General features: G+C 38.4%; 1 long non-coding RNA gene across 1 annotated transcript; it reads right to left on the bottom strand.

Annotated features, from left to right (window-relative positions):
- Positions 1-18,323: 18,323 nt before the first annotated feature.
- LOC119646683 lies at positions 18,324-19,508 on the bottom strand. The gene is made up of 3 exons (XR_005248761.1): positions 19,223-19,508; positions 19,082-19,162; positions 18,324-19,017 (listed from the first exon to the last, which is right to left on the bottom strand). It is a non-coding gene; the product is annotated as an uncharacterized LOC119646683 (long non-coding RNA).
- Positions 19,509-19,714: the final 206 nt, after the last annotated feature.

Here is a 19,714-nt window from a genome sequence, read left to right as displayed (position 1 = left end):
GAGTATTCTCCAGAGTCCCACCATCTTACCTCGCTTGGGCCCAGCATGTCCACCTCATATAGTTGTAATTCCCGCCCGAGTTGGAGTAAGCGCTACCTTCATCAAGGAGCCTGCGTACATTCCAGAAAACAAGCATAGTCTGTTTTTGATAGATCAGTCACTATCCGAGGCGTTGTTGATGCTTCGGTAACAATAAGGTTTCAAGGTTTGCCGGTAATAACCGGCTGGGGCTAATAAGCCCACACATTTCTATCTATCTATTACTATTCTAAGCTCCAACTCATGGTAATGATAACAAACTTTTTTTAAGGTTTTGTGAAAAAGTAAACCTTATTAAAACTGTCTGCCTGGCCATCTATCTGTCTGTTTGTGTCTCCCTGCCTGCCCGTTTGTCATGACTACTTTCTCAGAAACGATTAGCCCTATTGATACGAAATTTGGTAGGAAGACGCATATTTCGTCTTGGCCTCAAAATACTCTTCATTTCAATACCCTGTTTAAATAAACTTAATAATAGCATATAAACATATTTGTTACGAGTGTATTTTTTAGAAATTTCGTGGGAGCCCCCCTTAAGTTTATCCTACAATCATCAACTTTTGCAATAATTTAGGCTATATTTTAGAACATGATAATACTGGATTTGGCGCCACTGCTGCGTTATTACGAACAGAATTATAATGGGTCAAAGTTGTCACTTTTGTGTAAATTTCTGGCTTTCGAAGACTCTGAATGCCAGAATCATACTGAAGTGAATGGTATGATATACTAAACGCATAAACACTATGACCAAGGTACAAATGGGACAAACGCCCATTCAAATGTACTTATGCAATACATAAAACCTTTCATACCTAAAATGTTCAGCTTCCATTTTTCCAACATATTAAGGTTTTGTGTCATTTCCAAAACGATGTAAATACCTACGGTATCCAACAGGCGAGTCAAAAATTTTGTGAAGTGGTAATGGACATCTCTGTGGTTTCGCATAATCCAAAGCTGTATATTTGGAATCAGGCTGTGTGCCCCCTTCCCTTCCCTTGTAGGAATAATATCAACGTTCCTGCCACAACCTGATTGTACATGTTCTCTCTTCCCGTGGTCGACCTGGGGCATTACGCGCATCTCATGCTTTGCAGATGTATAATCGTCGCAGCCAACATATCAATGGGCACCATTCCCGCGACTACGAATGCTGCTTCATCTGACGTTGTTCGGAGGCGGTAGCGGCTCTTAAGACGCTCAAATGACATACTGAAGACAATTTGCTCATATACGCCTGAGCATTAAGAAGTTGTCTAAGCTGATGCTGCGTAAAGCGAAATGGATGAATACACTCTGGGTAGCAACAACATCTTCGGTGGTCGCTGCTTTCTCGCTCACGTAGTTGAAGTGTTCCTTGAAGATCAAACGATGATCCAATATAACGCCGGAGTATTTTATGAAAGGCTTGGACTCCGTCATTTGCCTTCCCACAGGAAACCGTATAATTTCTTTTAGTCTGCGACTACTGACAAGTACAGCAGTTTTGTGTTCCGCCAGCTCTATGCCATGTAATGGCAACCAATCCTTGATCAGCCTAACCGATGTCTTACATGGACATTCTACATCTTCTAGGTGTTTGCCTACTACGTCTTCATGGTTAATAAGGGTAGCTTGTTGCGGGAGTTTGATGCGCAGCACATGGTCATACACCACGTTCCAGAGTAGCGGGCCCAGCACCGCGTTTTAAGGCACTCGCCGGGTACCAAATATTCAACTGCGCCTACGTCGATGTCATAAAGGAGCTTTCTATGACACGAAATAATTTCTGATGATTAGCTGAATATATATGGGTACATGCAGGTGAATAAGGATATATACTGTCAATCAGCTAAGTTGAAAACATTCCTTACATCGAGGGCGATGATAAAGCAGTACTTTTTAGTACCGTCCTGCCACCTTATACTTCTTCTGCCAAATTAACCACTACATTGATAGAATCCACCGTTGATCGGCCGGCATGAAAATCGTTTTATTGTGAGGATATACCTTCTAATTCCTCTAAAATTCGGGGGCAGCCTGTTGTGTATATGCGCTTCAACAACTTTCCTATATTGTCCAGCAAACAAATGGGACGATGCCACGATGGCTCACCACGACGTTTAGGTAGCAGCACCAGCGTTTTCCTTTTACACTGAGTCGAGAAGCAAGCAAGCAGCTCTGGTTTTGTTTTTATAGCCGCCTTCAAAGCCACGTTTGTTATTCCATCCAGCTCGGATGATTTTTTATCCCTACCTTTGATGGTAAGCTGATCCTCTGTTATAGTTGGGATATCCTTTGGAGGATGCTCTCTTTCGACCGCAATAATTCGTCTGTGGAGCATTCTGTCTGTCACAAGCACTTTTCTCACAAACAACTATACCGAGCGCTACGAAATGTGGTGGGAAGGTGAACGCCTACGCATGCAGTGAGTTACATCGTTCCATGTGTAAATTTAGAGGGGAGGTGGTGGGGTCTCCAGACATACAATAGGGGGATGTAATTTTTTTTCACCAAATATGATCATGTGCTGGCCTCAGTTCAGACATTGAATACAATAGGGCTGGAAAGTGGTTGTTTCTGTCACGGACCCTTTCTTAGAACCTACCCAGCCGAAAAATTTGAAAAATCCCGGAGCTACCACTATATTGTGGCTAGGCTTCGAAATACCTTCCATACCGGTATCCGTTCAAACAAAATTAATAATAATATATTCCTATAATTTTTAGTAATTCAAAAGTGAAATTATCACTAAGTTAGTAGCAGCATCATGAAATTGCCGTAATATAGGTTATATCATAAAGTATGATCCTACCCAGTTTGGTAGAAATGGCACCATTACTAACAGAGTTGTTGAAAGTTAAATCTGTCGCTTCAATGCAAATAAGACTTTGAATGTCAGTATCATGCTAAGGTGAATATTATGACATAATATATGCAGATACCTTACGTACAAATGCCAGCTCACGAAACCTTTCATACGTGATGCATCCAGCTTCCGGTTGACCGACTTGTTTTTCCTAGCATCTCGAAAGGAAAATTTTCTCCTGCAAAAGTATGGTTATAATGGCTTTTATTAGGGCACACTTGTACCTACTTTTCAGAAATGAATATCCTGAACTTACCTCTTTTTGTTTATAACGAAAATAGGCAAGACTGACAAATACCTATGGATATGTATATGAAAATCAATATTATTTTGAAATCCCACTGTGGTGCAACAATTTTGAAACACTTACTCATGAAAGAATGAATAGATCGACTTTTTTGGAAATGACTGGTAAAAGACCAGTTTGGAAAAGAAGGAAAGAGCTGCAGCATTTTCTGATCGATTCGTGTTCTATTAAAAATCCTTCCAGATATGAGCATACAATATTCAAATTGGCGATAATTAATTTTGATGAACCTACAGATGGACATTTTCAAAAATAGAGAAAAAACGTTAGTAATCCTAACTCCATGCACAGAGAGTTCTTTTTTGAAGAAGCATAATTGGCTCAACCCTGAAGTTGTTCCTTGGGGTCCATCTTCGCTCGGTGTTGCACTGGTAGTTTAAATGGGTATCACAATGCAAAGACACCACAAGAACAAACAATCTAAACTTCACATCAATTGACTCATGAAACCAAACTCAAGGTAGACGTATAATAATAGACTCGAATTGCTTACCAAGAAGTACTAAAACGACAATTTCAAATAAATAACACCGACGCAAAATTAAAGTTCACATTATCTACTATTGAATATTCCAATGAAATGATTTCTTTTCCGGTAAAACTGTACCAAAACCATTCAAATCATCACCTAAACCAAACCTAAACGCGGCATGCTAAATTTGAAAATTATCTGTCTGTAATGAAAATTTAATAAAACGAGCGAAAAGGAATAAATTCTCATATTGCAAGCGAGCGTTTCAAAGTACACAAACCTTTATGCGATACATGTTAAATGTTTTCGATTTAAACAAAACATGAGTAAACAGTTTTGGGACGCTATTATCCACTCTGCTCCTATTTCCAGCGCACAATTGCCAGCATTAGGCTCCATCCAACCCGACATAATTTCGTTTAATATGCACGCACTTCTATTTGAATTAGAACATTATCCCGTAGAATATTAATCGCATATCGAAAATTCAACCGCAAAATCCAATCACCCTTTTCGCTTTATCACATAAAGAGTCCTATCCATCTGGAATACATATCGCTGATGATGTTGTGTCGAATTCCCTATACCTATAATGCTCCCCGTATAAACATAACAGTTCTGATGAATCTATGGATTGGATAGGAAGTACCCCAACGGAAGCATGGTATCCTACGTACACGCCCGTGTCGGTGTTTAGGTAGATGGTCCAGCATAAAGAGGATGCCAGGATATTCTACTCCATATTCCAGAGATGGAGCATTGAATTTTGAGGGTTTCCGGGTACCGAACTTGTGTTATGTATTAAATAAATTTGCATATATTACTTCCTTGCGCTCCATGTTGCGTGCGTATTCCAAATGGCAGAGACTAGAACCTTTCGTCTATGCTTACTTCGTTATTGCATTTAAAACAATACGTACGCATATAAACATGAAATAAAACATGGCGGTGAGCAATATTTCTCGATACGAGCGCTCCACTACACAATTGTTATTGGATCCATGTTGTCGATAGAACAGAAGAGGCTTAGTTTATACTGTCGGTCGGAAATGTTTGTTCATTTCATTTAAAGCCGGAGATCTTTTCGTTAGTGGTATGAATTAACCTCCGTAGTCCCGAAAATGTTGTGTTCGGCTTCTAATTAAAGACATTTTATCTGTGAAGACTCCCAACCGCAGGTCTTGTCCTTGGCCTAATATTCTATGAACATCGAAAACATTTTAAATATTTCAGTCAAACCTGCACAACCACTTCTTGAAAGCAATGTTCACTCTGAAATGGGAAATCATCTTTGGAGAAGCAAGGTAGGCCCATTCATGAAATAACCAGGAGGCCGAAAGGCTTTGGTGAGGTACTGAGCATTTCACAAAGAATTCTATTCGATATCTTCATACCACTTAGGCGTATTTATTTGCTGCTAGCATACCATGTCGGAATCTTATCTCTGGCACTGGAATTACCGCCAGTGCAGAATGCATATTGTTTCATCTCCTGACTGGCAATCTCAAATGCACGGACGATTTATTTGTTTTCAAGATGAAGTAATGAGTACTTTGGATGCAAATGAAATGTTCTGATAAGTACCATTGGAGTAAGCATGATTCATATTGAGTTTATTGTCTTATATTTTTCAAGGAATCACATGTTTGGCCTCCGAGAGAAGTGTAAAAAAGGCCTCATTAAAACTTATCGGAAGGCAGTGCATCCATTTCGCATGCTGTTAACGTCAAAAAGTTGAGTCGTGGCTACATCATCAACGTAAACGGTATTACTATATCCGCTCATTTTGTAAGTTCTTCCATTCCATCAAACAGAACGGTTTCACTACATTCTTGAACTATAACAGAGTGACTCTAATGGCAGTTGAACACTATAAAATAAAACCGCACCCAACCATTACCCCGATCATTTATTAACTACTGGTGGCTACTGAACCCTATTCTAATTCATTCATTTAAATCATCTATTGAATCAAATAGGATTCATTAGAAATCTTCAGGCATAACAATTAATCATGTTTTTTTTCTATCACGAGCAGACATCAGATATGTGTGAAATTTATGCCACATTAGTTTATGCTGTCGACTGGGTATACTCTACTTCAGGTTCGATTTTCACAGGAATTCAAATTGAATTCTTTTTCTCACTCGTCTCGTTTCGACCCTCGATCAAGAAAGCATTTCTAATAATTTGATATAAATGCACATACAATGAAGTATCCTGGTCACGTCATAGATGTCAAATTATCGCCACAATAGATTCAATATTAGCGCCGCAAGTCATGTTCGAAATTGGACATGGCGCGATAGCGAAGAACACGTAAGATCTCATAAATAGATACGTTGTAGGTTTACAAGCAATTATTTGACGAAAAAATGATTTAATTAGAATACGATAAACGAGCTCTCACACAGTCTACCCGAAAAGCATTACCTGAATTTCAATAGAGAATCTCAGAAAACAGTACGACTGTAGGTTGTAATAAAATCAGGGTTGACTAAACACTGCTGAGAACGCTAACTTAACTACTAGTAATGTGTCGTGCATTGATCGATTGGGACTTCAATCAGTCTTCGCCAGGAGGAAGCCCAGCTAATTAAATGGGGTGGATTTGAATTCAGCAATATGCCATAATTAAACTACTATATAAACTGCTTTTTGAGAAAATTTACGATATCACTGTATGTTGATTGTGAGGAAAAATCAAAATATGATGTCATCTTCATTTATTTTTCCACTACCTAGGGTGGGATGAGGGAGGACCATTATTTGCCTGCCCGTCGCTATCATTCGGTCGAACGTCATATTTTAAGCTGGTCGATTTTTCAATATTGTTGTGCTTTTTGTGATTTTTCTCGGGCAAATCTGGAAATAAAACTTAGAATAGTTATCTGCGGGATTCGTAGTGTCCCTAACGGTACCCGTGAGCAAAAATATTGATTTTACTTCGCATATACACCTCAGTTTTATAAGAACGCTAAATTAACAGCAAATGAGTAGAAAAGGCGATAAGGTAAAATAGAAGATGTAAGTTGTGCCCCTTTTGAAAGAAAGAAAGTCAAGCTATGTAGCGATTGCCTCAAATATTGGCATTTCTAAGTCACTAGTTGCTGGAATAGCGAGAATATTCAGTATTGCTCATGATAAATGCGAGAGATTAATCGAAAAAACTGAGAGCGAAAACGGAAGTCTAGTCAAAGAAAGACCAACTAATTCTGCGAAAGTTTTAAGAGGCTCCAACTGCAACCTCCCAGAGTATTTTGGATGACACAAGAGACGTTGGCGTTGAAGTATACCATCATACGCTGCGCAGGCGTTTGTATGAAAACGGATTGAAATGAGAGAGGCTGGCTAAAAGAAACGGCACGGCAACGGCGATTTTTATGGATCTGCTTACACAAGGATTACTAACCGAACTATTGGAGAAAGATAAATTGGTTACAAATACTTTCTGCTTGGCGTTTTCCTTTGAATTTCAAATTCAAATAAGAGTTATCATTTGTCTAATCATTGGATGGCTAAAAAGATTAAATATCCACCACCAGTAATCATTTGTAGCTGCATTCCTGAAGAAAAACCTGATCTAATACAATTTATTGGAGATACATCACGATCTGGGCAGTACATTAACCTAATATAAAGGGTCATTGTGTCATAAATAAAAAATCAGAAGCTTCCGTGTACAAACTATGCCTTTATACAGGATGTGGCACCTTGTCATACATCCATAGCTAGCGAAAATTACGTAAATTCACTGGATCTGGATCTACTGCTTTGGTTAGAAAATTCGTCGGACTTAAATCCGAGAAAGAATTCTTGGGCTTATCTGAAATACAAGATATATCAGCACAGAAAAACAGAAATTTCAAACAAAACGTTAAGGATATATGGTATAATAACGTTGATTTAAAAACAATAATTAGAAATTTCATTCATAGAATACTTGATCGCATGAGAGATGAGAGCAGGGTTACAAAGCATTAAATGTAAGGAGACGTTACGCTTCAATAATATTACTCACATATGACACTCCCACTAATCTAAATTGAAAACTTTGATTTTTATCGCCGCCATTTTCTTAGTGTTCATAAATCAATTGATGCTGTATATGTATATATCAAAACCAAAGAATTCTTCGTTGAAAATAATATTTAAGATTTTTTGAAACGTTAGGCGAACTAACAGATATGTTACCTGACACCACCTGACTATTACATTTGTTGACATAAAACTAGGACACAAATTGCAATACCCCACTAATATATATTGTGATACCCGGGGAGTACTCTGATTCCCTTAGTTGCACGGTACTCTTATACTTTGACAAGCACCATCATCATTATCAACGCGCAACAACCGGTATCCGGTCTAGACCTGTATTAGTAAAGAACATCAGATACCTTGGATTTGTGTCGAGGTCCACCGATTTGGTAGCCCCTGGCATTTTGACCTACGCCCTTGCTCCATCTCAGACGGGGTCTGCCTCGCCTTCTTTTCCTAATATAGATATTGCCTTATAGACTTTCTGGGCTGGATCATTCTCACCCATATGAATTAAGTGATCCTACCACCGTAACCTGTTGGGCGAGATTTTACCCACAAGCAGGCGGTCGTGGTATCGCTCATAGATTTCGTCGTTTTGTAGGCTACGGAATCGTCCGCCCTCATGTAAGGGGCCAAAAATTCTCGGCAGCCAACAACCGTGCGCGGATTTTATTGTCGTAGCTGTTACCGGTTGTGATTGTCCACACTAGATAGGACCAGCATGCCGAAGGAAATTGTAAATCTGATCTTAGATTAATGCTTACCGCATCTACTAGGGACACTCTCAAGTCCTAGGAAGCGATATCAGATTGAGACCCAGAATGAGTTAAATTTCATTAGTGTAGTGTTGGCGGATTGACCAACGTAAGGAACTGAAAGGTCTGATTGCTGCTTCTTTTGCGGGTGAACATAACGAGCCTAAACTCAAGCACCGTTCTTTCTGAGCTGCTATATAGCCGTCTGGGTAGCTGAGTGGTTAGAGCACAAGGCTGTCGTACGGAAGGTCGCGGTTCAAATCTCGCTGGCGACAGTGGGATTTGTATCGTGATTTGACGTCGGATACCAGTCGACTCAGCTGTGAATGAGTACCTGAGTCAAATCAGGGTAATAATCTCGGGCGAGCGCAATGCTGACCACATTGCCTCCTAGTGTACCGTTACGGTCTTGAATGAAGTGCTCTAACACACTTCAAGGCCCTGATCCAATATGGATTGTTGTGCCAACGATTATTATTATTATTATTATTATTATTATATAGGAGCAGCACATGGGCAAGGATCACCATTGTCACTCAAAGCCTCCTGGACTTTGTCAATATTTATTTGCGTTGTATCACTGGAGTATTTTGGCCTGATACAATTTGATATTTAGTCGGTGTAGATGACAAGTAGGCATCGATCTGAAAACGGAAGTGGCAGTGGTAGATCCCACTTTTGAAAAAGGGCGACGGTTACTACGTGACCAACGAGTGGGTATCGCTGAAAACACATGGCGCAAAAGAGGAGTATAGACCTTCGTGAGGACCTAATAGAACCTAAAGCAATCAAGCAACAAATTGACCATGATGACATATATCTAGTTGATGCGATATGTTTCATTTAGTTGATAATGGCATTCACATAAATACTACTTAGCCAGCAAACTATAGTGGTCGGCGCGTTGCGGAGGATCTTCAAAAATAGAAAAATAATATGCTTAATACGCTAAATACGTACAAATAGCATTCCGAAATAATTAACAACTACCGAAAAGAAGCAAAATTCTCTCTCATATCTCCCTCCTCATACAAAAGCTAGATTCTCAAGATGAAACGGTGAAAAAATTAAACGACGCAATAAGGGAAAAGGGTTTGACTAACGCCAAATCAAACGGTTAATACACTAACAATAAGAGTATGAAATACAAACGAACTTTTTAATCACACTGGGGAATAATCGATAGAAAAATATATCAACGTATGTTTCGTCTCCGAATCACAAATGACCAATCAATCGCATGTAAATATTTCTAATTGCATGTGCTATCACAGAACTTATCCAATAGGTATAACTATACTAATACACAGAAATATCACCCAGAGGATCAAATAGACTACCGCGATTTACAACTAACAACGGTTGCCATTCATTGGTCCACAAAGGTGCATCCTTACTCGAAAAGTGTACACCTAAATCTTCAAACTTCTCAGCGAATATTTCGTTATTCATATTAAAGTCGCTCATTTGTATCGTATCTTGATGTCAGATACCAGTCGAATGAGCTGTGAGCATACAAGTTAAATCAGGGTAATAAAAACGTACAGAGGCACTAGTGGTGATGTCCTGTGGTAGGTTATTGAAAAATCCGTCAAGAACTCTCTGCAGCATTGAGCACGTTTGCAGAATGGTTTACTTCTTCATGTTTTGAACCAGGCTGTGGGGGACTCCTAGGAGATCAAGTAAAGTCAGAATGTGAGACCGTGCAACTTCTTCAAAGCCGAACCACACATTCTGCACTACTCGTTTTCCACTCGCTCTTTCACTGTGACCTATTTATAACCTAGATTGGCGACCATGCCATCTTTAATGGCACACATAAATTCGTCCCAGCAAAGAGCTCCCCAACACACAATCATCTAATCGACAAACGGCTGCCAGAAGCAATTCACGTGTTTACTATGAATCGCCTTCGACTTCTGTACATCGAAATGGTCTTAATCTGACTTCACCCCACTCAGGATTGGAAGATCTATCCTTCAAGTTAAATGAGGTCAACCTGTGTTGCTTTACAATTAACCGAATTCAAGGGACACGCCAGCACTTTGCTGTAAAAATAAGCATTTTGCCAGTCGGCTTGGCGGTGATGTTGTTCCGCAACGTCTGGCTTGGTCATAGTTCGGATATGGAAGACACCAAACATGCGGGTCGAAATGTTCTTTATGCTTGATTTTAGCACTTGTCTGATCCAAATTCCATTCTAATATTACGGGTTAACGTGTCTGCTGTTCGCAACAGACTCTTCAGGTGATCATCAGTACCAGCATACAACTTGATGTTATCTACATACACAGTACGTAGGCCGTATATTTTATTGCAAAGCTATGCCCTCCAGCATCATTCAGTAGCCCTGAAGGAAGGTTCAGTTTTATACAGAACCAAAGAAGACTCAACAAACCCCCCTGGTAAATGCCTTTCCGCAGGCGTATGTGCTCTGAGGTGTTGGTACCCACAGATGAATGCACTGGCAAGGTGTTATGCCACTCTCTCATGACTGTCGTCAAGAACTTTATTAGTTTGTGATCAATGCGATACAGACATAGGACATCGATTAACCATTTGTGCGGGACACTGTCAAAGGCCTTGGTATAATCGATATAGTAACTAAAGAGATTTCTTTCGCCTCTAGTTGCCTATCTACAACTATCGAGTTGACAATGAGTTGCTCTTTCCAACCATTAACCCAAATAGATGGTTGGTAAGCAAGTAATCTGCCTTGTGTTTGCGGGATCTGTCACCGTATCCTTTTTAGGGACAATGTACGTACAGTGACAAAGTGCGCAAATTGCTCCGGTAAACTAATAACCTGGTTTGTGCTACCTACATACCAATCGACCATGTATAGTCTTGAACTTTTTATTCCAGAAATTAGGCATCCGATCCAGACCAGGGCCCCTCCAGATCTTATTATTATTTCGTTGTTGAAGACAACTATAATGTAAACCTAACTCGGCACTGATAATTGACTTCTTTGTAACAAACAAAATTAATAATGGCTATGTTAGCAGTAATCACAATCGATATTTAGATCATACTCCTGTGCTTCTTACTCTTAGTGAAAAAATATTATTGAAGGGAGCTATATCTAAATTATATAATATCGGAAAATACAAAGTAAATTCATTAATCCGAAATCTATCACATGAACATCGAGATGGTTCAATTTATTACTGATATCCAGCAGAGGAGCTAACACTCACTGTGTACCCGCGCAGAATATCCTGGACTCACAGTAATCGTTGATGCGGAAATGTAGGCGGATCTGCACCTTGGTGTGTGTTAAAGCAGGCTAGATGAAGCTGAAATTCCTTCTATAATTTCTAATGAGCTAAAATTCTGATAGAAATAATCTAACCATTAGAAAGTCTCCAGATTACGACCATATCACATATAATTACGGAACTTTCTCATATTGTTCTGCAGAAGCTTTACCATATCAGCGGCTGCTTGCATCTCAAATGTTAAGGACTTTTAAGAGGTTGCTGCTAAATTCCCCTAAAATCAGTAGAGATCGCAAGTTCATTCCAAACCAAACATTAAACAAGTGACCAGGTGCATGGTATCACCATTGTCTTTAAATAAGCTTTTAACGAAAAAATTCTGCACTGCTGCTTCCTTAAACGTCATTCAAACTTTTGATAAGGTTTCGCACAAAGGCCATGCTGCTCAAAGATTTGTCGAGTCAGTATTATGACATCATCAAATCATATTTGGAAAATAGACTCTTCAGATTACGGTAATTTCCGCAAGTGTTTCTCGAGGGAGTCACCTTACCTTGTACCTTTTGTTTAGTATGGTAGAGATATTCTACAAAATGAAGGGGCTATGATTGTTACATTTTCGGATTATACTGCGCCTAGTTGATTGTAGGGTCTGAGTTTCGCAAAATTTGCGGAAAACTATTGACAACGTGTCGGATTAGACGAAGCGATGGCGGATTAAGCTGAATGAAATGGAATCTTCTCCCATTAATTTCACACCCAATATAACAAATGGTCAGATTATTCCTTTCATTCATTCTAAAGCCGGTTCGGACATACGATATATAAATCTGAGGCTATATATAACAGCAAATTGAACTTACAGCAAATACAAACTTTTCAAAATAAAATACTCCCAGGTATAGTTAATAGCTGATAATACTGGATTTCACCGTCTGCACCTATGTGCCATGGTTTACGGTTTGCAGAAATTGATGATACAGTTTGGTTCACCGTCGCCAGAGACCACGCTTTCTAAATATACCAAGTGATCAACGCCTTCGATGCTTTGCCCATTAATACTGATAGGAAGAAGGCGATGATCCGTCAGACTGAGGGCCTTGGTTGTTTTAGTGTTTATCTTCAGTCCAACTCTGGTTGTCTCTCTTTGCAAACCCAGAGCCATTTGGCCGAGGTTAATGACCAGGTGGACCGCAAACAGATGTCATGAGCGTAGTCCAGGTGTTTGAAGAAAGATGTCATTGAACTCCTCCTTGTCCTTCGGACAAAGCCGTATGAAAAATACCACCAACAACAAGAAGTAGTAACATTGGTGGCAAGATGCAACCAAATCGGACTGACTTTCGATTCTCAAATTCCTCTGACATTTTACCTCGCTGCACCCTCATATGCATCTTGCACCCTCATATGTCGCCCTGATATTAGCTATCCGTTTCTCTACAGCACACCAGATAAACTCACTAATCACATAGTTGAAAATTTTCTCGAAATTGATGAAGAACAGGTGAAGCCAACATCTAAACTCCGCGCACTGTTCCAAAATAATATAAAGGGTATTGATGTAGTCAAGCTTCCGAGATGTTATTTGATACACTGGATGATTATTTTGGCTATTATTTTTATGACGACATGAGCATAACATGTCGTATTCGAGACAGGTGCCCTTCGTGAAAATCTTCTTCTACTCTCTGGGAAAAGTATCTGATTCTCAGGACTTCCATACAAGCTGAAGTAACAGATCTGCAATAAATGCAGGTGGGGTGATAAATAACTCTGCTGTGAGACCGTTAACGTACATCACACAAACGGTCGATGTTGAACTTGCGAAAGTGGTGGGCACAGCATGCAAACCAAAGCGACCATCAGATGTTAATCCACCAACCCAGTCCTACCATTTTAATTTTCTTAAAGCTGGAATGTCCACCTCATACTGCCGTAATTTTAATTCAAGCTGGAGAAACGAGCATTCTGTGAACCTTCGCGTGCAAGTTAAGCGTTTCCACATTTCCACCAAATTTTATATCAATAGAAATAACGGTTTCTGAGAAAAATTTATTTGCGGCAGACAGAAAGACAGGTCAACGCAGAGATGGAGAGGAAACCAATTTTAATAAGGTTTCATTTTATGCAGAAACCCCCTTTTCGCAAATTTTCGCGGGTTTTTCTCAAATACTACGTTCTTACCCTCCTTTCTTTGATATTTATAAAAAATGCATAAAGCATGATCCACTTCCGAATCTAAATAAATAGACAATTGTCAAATTCAACGCTGTCCATTAGATGTAAACTCACGGCAACTGAAAACACGCAGTCTACTCCAAAGTGAAATAAAGATAGTGTGCAATTACTTAGCTTCTACCACGCAGCAACGCAATGGCTTCAAATCAAAAATATAATTGCCTATATATACAACAAGTGGAAGAGTGAGGAGTTTTAGGTAGTTTCTATGCGGAAATAAATTTGGTACAAATTATTTAAAGGATAAAATTGCTAAAATTAATAATTTGACGAAGTGAGGGTGCAAATATGGAACAAAGATGCATGGAATTAGGGCAAGGAGAATCTAAAGTTCATAAACTATGCTATGGGGATCGAGTAGGTGAAATTTAACTGGTTGTATCTTCTAGGTGCTATCAAAGCATGCCGATGGAAACACAATCGATTTGGAGGTCCTCCACATATCTTGGAAGTACATTGTGGGGTTGTTGGTTTTTTTTTTCTCCAAGTATAGGCACGTTAGGTGTTTAATTAGAGACCTTGATTAACAAAACAAGTTTAGGATCTCATTGTTCACACATGCTCTCCAATACGTTGATGAAGTCTAGAGGAGTGCAGACCTAAAATAAAATATTTCACATTCTCAAAAACTTACCAAAATAATGACGCCCATATATAACTGAAATCTTGAACTCATAATCCCAATTTGTTGTCAATTAAATTATTATAATATGGTGATTTACTATTTTCTCGAAATATTCTGGACACTCCCTTAATTTCATCTACTGGTATTAAACTCAAGTAGTATAGGTATTCGAAAAATAAATGATACTGCAAATATTATTAATAAAGATATATTAGAACGAAACTACCTTTGCATCAGAAAGTATCCATACGAAATAAAGTATAATTGCTAAGTGGGAACTGCTGATCTATCACTCTAAAACTCCGCTTAAATAAAGTTCATTTATCGAGCAGCGTGGAAATTACCAATTACATATATACACAAACGATGTAATGTTACATTACATCATTTCGCATTACATTTAATCACTTTACCATTTAGTGAAAATTCTAGTCAATGAGGTTGAGCGTTATTTGAGATAGTGGGTACTTAAGTGGGGAACCTGTGGAAATATCTACTTTTATTTTTCATAAAACAGATTCAATTACTTGCAAATATATAAAGCTGTTCCGTTTAAGATGATAAATGAAACAACTAATGATTATCATTCATTTTAAAAGTTAGTGTAAAGCAAAATTTTTTAAAAATTCGTTTAGGAAGAACCAATTTCTCTATCAAATCCAATATATTCGGAAGCGGTTGTATTTATTGTTGTGAAGTTTGGCGGCGAAGTTGAAACTGTGGACATCAGAGTGGAGTACGCAGTGAAAAGCATTATTTGATGTTGAGTGAAAATTCGAGTTTCTCTTATTTCGTTAGTTTAGTCTTCCGGATTATCATGAAAAAAGCTTTGATTATTGCCTTACGAAATTGACGTAACTTTGGCTTTGGTTGTAAAATATTCGATTGAAGTGTTAAAAAGAGCAAATCAAAAAAAAAATCCTAAATCACATAAGTAAAAAGTCCCCAAAAATCTAGGGGTACTTTTATGAAAAAGCCTAGCTTTCAAGTCAGAATACCGGAAACTGGACGCTTCGGCTATAAAGGTATCTTGGGTGAGAAATTCCCTATTCAAGTTTTCCCATTCGCCTATGCCTCCAAGTGAAAATATTCCTCGATGTACATATGTATTCCCAAACTCCAACTCGCCCTTTATATGAGTTCATGACGATGACGACGTACACGTCTTAGAGTGCCATAAATTCACGTGAATTACACAACTTTCACCTTCTATAACTTTGTTAATAACAGTTCGATTTTTGTCAAAAAATTATGCATTATGTTATTACTTGCAACCGCACCAAATTCTATACTTCTGGGATGAACTTGAAGGGGTTTCTAGAAGAATTTCTAAAATATGGTAATATAGTGCGATAAACTTTATTTCAGCAGGTATAGGTACCTAGATTTTGTGTAGATACACCATTATGATTTTTGTTGCAGGTTCTGAGAACCAAACCTGTTACGCTTTTCGGTTCGTAGATTTTGAGCCCCACTCCCCTATGTTTCACCCGGTATCCAAAATATTTGATATCCCACACTACCATATTCTGTTTAAAAAAATAGACACCCCCCTTGTACATGTTGGGGAGCCCCTTTCCTCAACTTGAACGCAGTGCAAAATGATGCAACCTGTTGTATGAAAAGGTATACACTGACCAAACGTTCTCATCAAATTTCGCGACAATTGGTTTAGCCGTTTCCGAGTAAATCGAGTATGACAGGCAGATGGATAGACAAACACTTGTTTTACACAAAACCTTAAAAATGTAGTTTCGTCAACATGTTGCGTGCTCCTCCAGAAGCAGTGAAGCAGTCCATATTCCCATTTTACGGTGGCATCGCATTTCATCCACAAGATGTGGAACTTCGCCGGATTTTATATGACTCGGAATTGCAATAAACCGCTACTTTTACCCCCCACCCTCCTCGGCTGCTCATTATCATGGGTGAAAAGCTTACCAGTAAAGTCCCTCTTACGACTATCGAAAGGTGTACAACCAACTGCAAGTTGTTTCATGATGTGGCATGTGTATTTGGTAGCAAAATCGTCACCATTTGGGGCAGCTTTTACTTCTTTCGCAAGCAGAATTGTGGAATCTACTCTTTCACGGAGCACACTACGCTGCGATTCTCGTACTCGTAGTATTTGCCCCGTCCTCCCCTCCTCCCAGTCATCAAAGGAGTTCTCTGCTTCTTATATTCATCATCCGTCTCCACGTTTCTACGGTTAACGACGTCTCACAAAGTCCTTTTAGAATAGGGCCTGATACTCATTAATATTCTCGGACATGTCGTTTACGGAGCAAGAATATTTTTCGATTGCTTGGTGATAATCGAATCGCGTAGACAACCCTCCTTTCAGAATCGACTCGCTGGGTATGAGAACAGTACTTGTGGTTATCATCAGTAACACTCAGACACTGGATTTCCATTTGCTTTCACTAGGCATTCTAAAGTATAGTACGCTCCAGAATTCCACCATCTTCCTTTGCTTAGGCCGAGAATGTCTGTAATTCTCACTCAAGTTGGAGAAAGCGAGGATTCTGCGGTCCTTGTTATTTTTTTCCAGGAGCATGCGCATTTTAGAAACCAATCATAAACTGTATTCGAAAGCCGAATATTATAGCGAGGAATTATTTTAGTATAATCTTAAACCCCAACTCACAGGGCAACCAACTGCCAACACGATTCCTTCATTTAAACAGTGCTCAAGTAAGTGGATAGTAATATGATCCCAAGCCTAACTGCCGCCATGGATTTGGCCCGAATTTGACCATAAAGACTTCCGGAATCAACAACACTTAATGTCTTTCATTATTCTAGTGGTATCAATTTTACGTCCTCCAGGTCAAGTATGCTCTTGACCACATTCGGCTTCCAGAGAAATTGGTCAAAGGCTTATATAAAATATTTCCAAGCTGACTTAAAATCATTTAAGGAGCAATAATTTTCGCTTTCTAGGATATAGACGCAAATAAAAGTACTTAAAATGACTAGAAAAACATACGCTTTATGACAACATAAACAAAAACAACATAAAAATTAATATAGTTTTCACTTCAATCAACATAATTTTTCACAAAAAAAAAATATCTGTTTGCGCTGTGTATTTATGCCCACAACACATATATGTAGTATACTCATATATCTCAGATACATATGCTATATCGGATTATTTTTTGACCTGCCATAATATACAATTGAAATGAATAGAGTGAAGCAACTTGTTACTGAATATAAATCCTACGCTTTTAAACGAACCCTTATTCAAATGGACACGCTGCCTGTTTGCCTACCACATGCAATTATCTTTTTAGTCAAGGTAGTACGTGAATACATATGCCTTTTTTACCCAATAATCTTTTCTACATAATAAGTGTCATTGTTTGTTATCTGAAGTGTGAAATTATTTTTGACCGAAAATTTGTTACACATAGGAAGTAACTTCGATCGCCTAACCCATCCATACCTCTCTGATCGATTCCAATTAAATAATAATTAAAATGGTATTGGAGCGCCTTGTGACAACGTGGACCTCATCATAAACTTGAAATGTTATTTATGCGATCTTGAAAACTTATTTTGTCACCACGTTGTATGCTAAGTGGTACGACGTGACCATTGTTTTTTCAGCTCAATAAATCATCAGCAACAATTTATGTCTCCCACACTGTCTTCACAGCTATAACAAAATCACACATTCAATACAAATGCGCCTTCTCAAAACGTGAGAGTCCAAATGACAAAAAACGAAAATCTGAATTCCTCGGAGGTGGGGGACATTTTTTATTTATCAATCCAAACGATAGCCAACAAATTTAAATATAAAATCAACTAGCAGCCCAGAACAAATACGAAATTGAAATAAAAACACACAATTTTTATTTGTTTTCCCTGTCGCAGATTTGACAGTTTTTATTTATATTATTTATTTGCCATTCATTTTCGTTATTTATGAAAATAAAGCAACAGATTATTACTAGGAAGCGATTTCTCATATGAGACGTGGCCTTCCAATCTGATCATTTCATGATAGCATTAATGTTATTAAATTGTTAACAAACATTATGACAGAAAAGGTTAATGCCAGCCACGGACCAGGGAACAATGTTACAATTTTATATCATTTTAATAGTACGTACACATTTATTCATTTTTCACCACATATTCTTTAGGCTATCGTTAATATGTCAACATAAAATACATCCTCATTTTGATGCAAGGCAATAAAAATCGAAAATGGGTTTTTCAAAAGCCTTTTGAATATTTCAATGGAAGCGAATGAAATCATAATGAGAATTAAAACTGGAAAATATATTTTATTAGTATTTATTTAAGAGAATTGAAATAAAGGGTATATTAATTTATTGGGCTGTCAGAATAGTGCCGCGTGGGACCACTTGTACGTGACTACACCGAGCCCGGAAAAAGTATGTAGGATTGACGATCTGCATTGAGTGCAAACACCTATGTCGATATCCATCTGTATTTGGAGGAGGAAATAAGATTGAAGGAAGGTCTCCAAAAAACGAGAGTTAGCTGCATACCTGGAAGCCGATGTTCTTTGCCTTTTTGTTAGATTTAAAGTCCAAAAGGGTGTGCCACAGCAAAGTGCCTCATTTCGAATACTAGATGAAAGAATAGAAAGTTTTTGAAACGGGATATGATTTCTGAATAGATTGAATTACTCATAATCTTCCATAGAAGACAACTAACAGGAGAATAAAGTACATTCCTCAAATGATAAGGTGTTTGCATAGCTCAACCATATCAAGGCATAGGATGAAGGTCGAACTGACTGAAGCGTTCATCACTCTTCAGCATTGATTCTAACTGAAAAATTTCATAAGCTGCCATTGAACAACGAGCCTTATTCGCCTGAGTATGCATAAATAATTGCAAAATTGCACAGCAAACATACGAATATGCCACTACAAACATCTCGAAATCAAACAAATATGGACTGCACGCCGTGTGCCTGTATGAACAGGTAAATACTCAATGCATTTATGCATGCATCTATATCGTATCAGATGCACCTAATTGCCATAAAAATAATTTTAATTAGTAGTTCACTTTCAATCAGGTATCAACACCTGTCATTGGCACCAGTTCTCCTCCCACCGAATATGGCGCGGCCACTCTAATTAAAGGCACACTCAACGCCAATAAAAAACAAG

This window comes from Hermetia illucens, chromosome 1 (assembly GCF_905115235.1).
Source record: "Hermetia illucens chromosome 1, iHerIll2.2.curated.20191125, whole genome shotgun sequence".
NCBI classification, from domain to species: Eukaryota; Metazoa; Arthropoda; class Insecta; order Diptera; family Stratiomyidae; genus Hermetia; species Hermetia illucens.
This window is presented reverse-complemented; position numbering and strand designations above follow the sequence as displayed.